The sequence below is a fragment of the Bos indicus x Bos taurus genome, chromosome 10 (genome assembly GCF_003369695.1).
Source record: "Bos indicus x Bos taurus breed Angus x Brahman F1 hybrid chromosome 10, Bos_hybrid_MaternalHap_v2.0, whole genome shotgun sequence".
NCBI lineage: Eukaryota > Metazoa > Chordata > Mammalia > Artiodactyla > Bovidae > Bos > Bos indicus x Bos taurus.
Window position 1 is genome coordinate 44,111,876 of NC_040085.1, and position 7,550 is coordinate 44,119,425.

Here is a 7,550-nt window from a genome sequence, read left to right on the forward strand (position 1 = left end):
TACGATGTATGGGATCTAGTTCCCTGACCATGAGTTAGACCCAGGCCCCCTTGCATTGGGAGCACAGAGTCTTAGCCACTGGACCATCAGAGAAGTCCCTGTTGAATATTATCATTAATTTCTATCATAAGCCAAGAGGTGACTTCTAATGGAAGGAACAAACCAACCATAAAACATCATAAAAATATCAAGGAGGATTTCTAGTCTTCATATTAAAGCTCAATGCCCACCTGTATCCTTATGCATTTAATGCTGTCCTGTGTATCTTTTGAAGAAGTTAGTCAGGCTAATGAAACATTCAACTCTGGAGCAGATGGGAACCCAGCCAAGGCATCTGAAGAGCTCTTTCCCAGACAAGCAGACTAAGATCTAGAAAAGCTCAGAAGATAGGCAAAAAAGAGGTTTGTGAGGACATCTGGACACTAAATCTGCTTTCCTTTAGTTCTCTCTGGTTTGTCCTTTTCTTTATGACAGTTTAATCCTCAAACTAGAGTCCTCTGCAGTTAGGGCCTATACCCATTCACAACAATGTTGGAGACATTTTTCCTGAAAATGTGGAAAAACCACTTCCCCACCTCCTGAGTGGTCTAGTCTGTCTGAGATGAGACCTTTAGATTTTCCCAGGCTGGTGTTCCCAACAGAGTGACTGATGCCCAGAGGAGAAATTCATGAGCCCAAATCATCCACCTCCGAGAAGTGCAACTGTTTCAGAGAACAAAAGTCTTTTTAGTATCTATTGATATGATCCTACTACTTTTCTTCTTTAATTTGTTGATGTCATGACTTGCACTGAAAGACTTCCTGATTCTAAATTATCCTTACATTTCCAGAGTAAACCCCATTTGGTCATAGAGCGTTGTTTTCATATACTGCCAATTTCCCTTTGCCAGTACTTAAGTCTTTGCATTTAAATTCCTGAGTGAGATCAGGCTATAGTTTCCTATTTTTATAACATTTCTGTCAGCTTTGGGAATTAAAGTTGTATTGGAATCAACATGAATTAGGGTACTTTCCAACTTTTTATTATGGTCTGAGTTATTTCGAATTATAAAGGAATTATCTGTGTTCCTTCAAAATGAGACAGAACTCAGCTGTGAAACTCTTTAGTTCTGGTTCTTTTAAAATAGATTCACAATCATTTTTACATCTTCTATAACTGGTGGCTTTCCAGGTTGCTCAAACAGTAAGAAAATCTGCCTGCCATGTAGAAAATCTGGGCTCAATCCCTGGCTGGGAAGAGCCCCTGGAGAAGGAAATGGCAACCCACTCCAGTATTCTTGCTTAGAGAATCCCATGGACAGAGGAGCCTAGTGGGCTACGGTCCATGGGGTTGCAAAGAGTTGGATACGACTGAACAACTAACATACACACACATGATGACTAGTCTATTCAAGTTTTGTCCTGTTTTGTAATTTCTTTGACAAACTTTAAAAAATAACTTTATTTACATGTCACAAAATTCAACTGCTTTTAGTAATGTGTAGTTTTAGAATGTACAATTCTGTAATGTTTAGTAATATAGATCAATTTAAATCACGTGTATTTTTCTCAAAGATATCCATCTTCTCCAGGTTTTTACTTCCAGAGAATTGCTCATAATATTTTCTTATAATTATACACCTCCGGAAATGTTGGCTTTCAAATGAACATGCCCCTATGAGAGAAAAGAGAAGGAAATGGTGATGATGCCTGAGGGAGTCAATAAACTAGGGGGGACCATATTTACTGAAAGAGCTGAACAATTTTTAAGCCAGGACCTATAAAGTGCAGTTTTTTAATATTCCTGATTGGAAGTGTTTTCTGGCTGGTAGGAGAGCTTAAGCACTCAAGTTTCTTGGATCAGAGCTGAGACAGAAGTTTCAGAACAGGAAGCCAAAGCCACAATATCTGGCACTTTCTGTTTCTTAGTGGTTTTTTTAATTGGCCACTTCCTTCAGTTTAAAATGTTTACAATAACACCAGTGTGTTTTACTACTTTATAGGGGAAAATTTCACTGTAGGTGTAACCATTTGTCAAACACTGTTTAACACCAAGGATCCACTAAATTGAAACTTCCACCTTAAAATCAAACTTGTATATAAAATGTGTGATACCACTAAATTGTAGAATAATTATTCATGTGGGTATGTTGCATACAATGTAGGATGAACCAAAGCAAATATGAATTTATGCTTTATTTTGAAAATCAATTTTATTGACATATAATGTACAGAGTAAAATTCATCCTTTCCAGTTATAGAGTTTAATGAGTTTTTGCAAATATGTTTAGTTTTGTTACCACCATCATAATCAAGATATAGAATATTTTTATCATCTCCAAATTTTTCCTCATACCTCTTTCTAGTCATTCCTCTTTCCCAACTCACAGTCCCTGGCAATCACTAATCTGATTTCTGTCTCTCGAGTTTGGCCTTTTCAAGATTGCTATATAAATAGAATCATATATTATTAAAATACAGATTTAAACACTTAATTTAGGTTTTCATTTGGAATTTGAAAACTTTATGTACACCTTAAACTTTGAGAGTCTAGAACTGGAGGCACTGAATCATAAATTTACTTTTTAAGATCATAATTGTTTTTTTTTTTTTTTTTGCTAAGTCGCTTCAGTCGTGTCTGACTCTGTGCGACCCCATAGACAGCAGCCCACCAGGCTCCCCCTGTCCCTGGGATTCTCCAGGCAAGAGTACTGGAGTGGGTTGCCATTTCCTTCTCCGTTTAAGATCATAATAGCACCTTCTAAATTATTGGTTATTAAAAGTATATTTTCTAAATTACTGGTTTTCAAAAATTTATTCTTAGAGTTGTCTCATCTGTTATTCAGCCACATTATCTGAATTTAGAGAGATCGAATTTAGAGAGAATAATCTTAGAAAACCAGTGTGATTGATATCCTCAAGAAAAAAAAAAACCTTGGAGGTCAATCCTAAATAAAATCTTGATGGATTGCTTTATCTGATTTAGAAAAACAATTTTGGAAAGAAAATAAAAGATTTTGATGAAAAAACAAATAGAAGCATATAATATAATATCTTTTGTGCCCTGCATCAGCAGTATTTCTGAGATTCGTTTATGTCATTGCATGCATCAATTCTTTCCTTTTCATCACTGAATACTATGCTGTGGTTTGGAGGTACCACATTTTCTTATCCACTCACCGTTTAAAAGATATTTAAGGTGTTTCCAGCCTGTGGCAACTATGTATAAAGCTGCTTTAAACAGGGTTTTGTGTGCATATGTGTTTGCATTTCTCTTGGGCAAATACCTAGGAGTGGGATGCTGGGTTGTGTGCTAAATGTGTGTTTAACTTCATGAAAAACCACCAACCAATATTCCAAGTGATGACTTAGCATTTTGCATTTCCACCAGTTCCATAAGAGAGTTGGAATTTCTCCATGTCTTCACCAACCCCTTATAGTTTCAGGCTTGTTAATGCTTGCCCGTTCTGGCATGTATGTAGTAGTATCTCATTGTGTCTTAATTTGTATTTTCTAATGATTCATGTGTTTATTTGCCATCACATCTTATCTTTTGTGAAGTAACTGTTCAAATTTTTGCCCATTAAAAAACTGACTTGTTTTCTTATTATTGAGTTCTAAGTGTTCTTTATATATTCTGGGTAAAATCTCTTATCAGATATTTGTTCTGCAAATATTTTTTCCCAGTCTGTAACTTGTCATTTTATCTTCATACCTGAGTCTTTAGAAGAACAACGTTTTTAATTTTGATAAAGCATAATTTATCAATCTTTTACCCTATCTTTGGTTTGCCCTTCTTGTGTTCTAACTAAGAAATCTTTACCTAAACTAAGGTCATACTCTTCTTCTAGAAGTTTTATAGTTTTAGATTTTACGTACAGGTGTATGAGTCACCTCAGGTTTATTTTATATACAGTAAGAAGAACAGATCAAGGTTCAATTTATGTTATTCAGTTGCATTGTTTTAGCAGACCTTTGTTGGAAAACCTTTCACCATTGAATTACGGTGGCTTCTCTGTTAATTATCAATTACCATATTTCTTTTGGTCTCTTTCTAGAGTTTCTATTCTATTCCATTCATCTATGTGTCGATGCATGCATGCATGCTAAGTTGCTTCAGTTGTGTCCGGATTCATTGTGACCCTGTGGGCTGTAGACCTCCAGGCTCCGCTGTCCAAGGGATTCTATGGGCCAGAATACCAGAGTGGGTTGCCATTTCCTCCTCTCTGGGATCTTCTCGACCCAGGGATCGAACCTGCATCTCTTATGTCTCTTGCATTGGCAGGAGGGTTCTTTAACCACTAGTGCCACCTGGTAAGCCCCCCTTCGTATCTATACCTATGTCAATACTACATCACCTTCATCATTGTAGTTTTAGAGCAAGTTCTGAGATCAATTAATGCAAGTATTCCAATTTTGTTCTTTTCAAATTGTTTTTTCTCAATCCTCTATTTTTCCATATAAATTTTAGAATCAGCTTGTCAGTTTCTACCAAGAAGCCTGCTGATACTTTGACTTGCATTTTGTGGATTATAAAGATCAATCTGGAGAGAATTAAGAGCTTAGCAATATTGAGTCATCCAATTTATGAACACACTACAGCTGTATTTAGGCATTTTTTCATTTCTCTTATTGCTGTTTAGTAGTTTCCAACATGCAGCTCTTGCACTTATATTGTGAGATTTATCCCTGTTTATTTTTAATGCTACTATAAATAGCATTTAAAATTTTTTTAAATGTCTAATTGTTCATTGTTAGTGTATAGAAATAGTTGATTTTTGAATATTGACTTGTCTCCTCTGACCTTACTAAGCTTACTTATTCTAGTAGTTTTTTAAGTAGTATCCCAATGCTTTTTTGAACAAGCTTATATCAAAATACAATTGTGATCTTGGAAGTGGAGGCTCTTTATTTTTTGTCTTATACATGTGGGCAACTGATTATAGAGTGATAGAAGATTTTTGTAAGCCCTACAATGTGTGTATGGATTTTGAAGCTGACTATAAAATTCCTGGAGATCAAGAAGGGAGTGGACTTCAGTCAGTAGGCTGCAGAGAGGGATGGTGGGGGGAAGAATTTGGGGAACTTCCAGGAAAGATTTAAGACCCACTGGTATGTCCTGATTGTCAGTATGGGACCATATTCCTTATACTAGTGTTTTATAAATTGAGTTCTGGGATGGTCATGTTCTTTTCCTTCTCAGTAAAAATTCCATGATCAAATAAATTTGGGGAAAACTTCATACTGTATCCTCCTCTTGGAATTTTACAGTGTCTGTTAGCGTATTAAAGGCTGTGAGAAAACCTAGAATAAAGATCCATGTTTACACAGCTTTGTTTAATCCAGCATTCCCCAAACTCATTGACCACGGTACCCTTGTTTAGTATAAACCCTCCTAATAATCCAAAAGCTCTTTAGCTCATGCTCTGCAATATACACTCAGGAAAATGCTGCCATGAATAATTCTATGATCTCTTTCTCACCTTCAGTATGAGAACAATATTCACGTAAGACTATTAAGGGAGAAGTAGCTGATTGCTACAAAATGCTCTGAGCAATAGAATGTACTTAGAATTCTGTAATGGAGAGAGGTTTGTGCTTCTGATGTGTTCATTTCCTTCTGTTTTGACTTAGAAATGATGGGCAAATATTCTCCCAACATTTGGTATGGAATTAAGCCAAGAGAATGATTCTCCCCCGCGCTACAGTATTGTTTGGTCTTTTCTCATGTTCTCCTTTGCTTGTACTTCTGTCTTTCTTGTTTTGCTCTGATTTGTTGTAACGCTGAGCCATCAAACTGTAAAAAAGGTTTTCTTCATGAAGCATTCTGCCACCTGCTTATGTGCTTTGTGTAGTGATCAGGGCAATAGGAGAAAAATAGATACTGTACATCTTTCAGAGAAAATTATTTTCTAATGATTGACAGCCTGCAATTAAACCAGCAATAAATAAACAACATTTGAAGTTTTTAGTGTGAAGCAGCTTCTATTATAATTGATCATATTTGAGACAACAGCTGATATCAGGATTTACCTAGATCCTTGATGCGAAGTTGTAGTTTTTAAGGAAAGTGCAGCTGGAAACCTGCTCCAAATTGCCTGCTTCTGTAATTAAAAGTATAAATGTTTCAAGTCGAATTCATCCTATTAGTAAGATTTTAGGAAACAAAAAGTTAATTTATTCACATTCGATATGGTCTGTAAATGCCACCATTATATGCCTTCCACTGGCCTTTGATTAGCTATGGATTAATAAAACTTTTATACCTCCTTTGTCAGCCTCATTTTGAACTCTGTTTTTGCATACTGTTACTATTAAATAAATGAATTAGTGTCCAGAAATGTGTCATGCATATTACCTAGCAGCAGGAAGCATAATACAGTGGTCAGCTCCCCAGGAGCGTTATAAATCCTAATGCGCTCGGTAACCTGCTCACGAGGACCTATTAAAAGCATGGTGATTTAGTGGAGCTGTATTTGTGCTTAACAATGGAATTTTAGTTAATTCAAAACAATGTAAATCATCTCCAATTACAGTATTTGAATATTCACAGTTGCTTTACACGTACACCTACGGTTGCTATGTCAAAAAAAAACAAAACACAAAATCCCGTTTTTTAAAAAAGCATCGTTACTCCACTCTTGCCTGGAGTAACATTCAGGCAGGTTTTAGTAGCTTATGTTAGAAGTAGCCAACCCTGGAGAACAGTGTTTATCTGGCACAGCTTACTATCTCGCAGCCACAGCAGTTTAGGGCTTCCAAAAACGTGGCAAGCAAGGGAAGCAGCGGGAGCAGGGGGTGATGCTGTTGTACCTGAAAAGCTCAGGTGAGCGCTGTAATTGTGCTGGTGAGATGCTGTCGCTGCCTGTGTTCCCAGAGGCAGCTGAGGGCTTTTGTGTTGCTGCTGTTATCAAAGTCATTTCAGAGCCGTGTCAGTAGATTCTTGATACTAGAAGGGCTGCTGCGTCCCTGTGGGTACAGCACAGACCAGAGAGGATCCTCGGGTTTGAAACAGGCTCTTTTATGCTCAAGGTCTCAGAGAGCCTTTCTGGGAAATGATGATTAGCTGTCCAGCTGGCAGCAACCAGTTTCGGCGTTACAGGCCCTTGGCACTCTGTCAGAATCGGCTTGGACCTCTGCATCGGAGAGGGGACCAGCCCACTCGCCCTCCTTTCCACGGTCTTTCCCAAGAGGTGACAGGAGGGGAATTAATGAGGAACAGGGTGAACTTTATTGAAGGAGTTTATTCTGTGTCTTGTGGATCTAGCCATTTAGGGACAAAGCACAACTTTTCTGGACTTCCAAAGAAATCCGGGGTGAATTTAGCGCTTCTGTTTGGTGAAAAACAAAACCTGAAATGAATGCTGTTAGACACATTTGTTCATAGTTTGCCAGTGGGCACAGTCCATTTTGTATACTATTGTCAGTGTTTGCAGTTTCACCATCAGTTGTAGTCAGTGATAGGGAGGATTAGTTTTGCCATCAGCAAGCCTGGATTCAAAACTTGGTTCTGTTTCATAAGCTGGATGCCCTTGGGTGAGTTGCATCCCCTCCCTGAACCTCAATTTATC

General features: G+C 37.5%; 1 long non-coding RNA gene across 1 annotated transcript; it reads right to left on the bottom strand.

Moving 5' to 3' along the window:
• Positions 1-1,026: 1,026 nt before the first annotated feature.
• Positions 1,027-6,968, bottom strand: LOC113899514. The gene is made up of 3 exons (XR_003512920.1): positions 6,793-6,968; positions 6,013-6,083; positions 1,027-1,654 (listed from the first exon to the last, which is right to left on the bottom strand). It is a non-coding gene; the product is annotated as an uncharacterized LOC113899514 (long non-coding RNA).
• Positions 6,969-7,550: the final 582 nt, after the last annotated feature.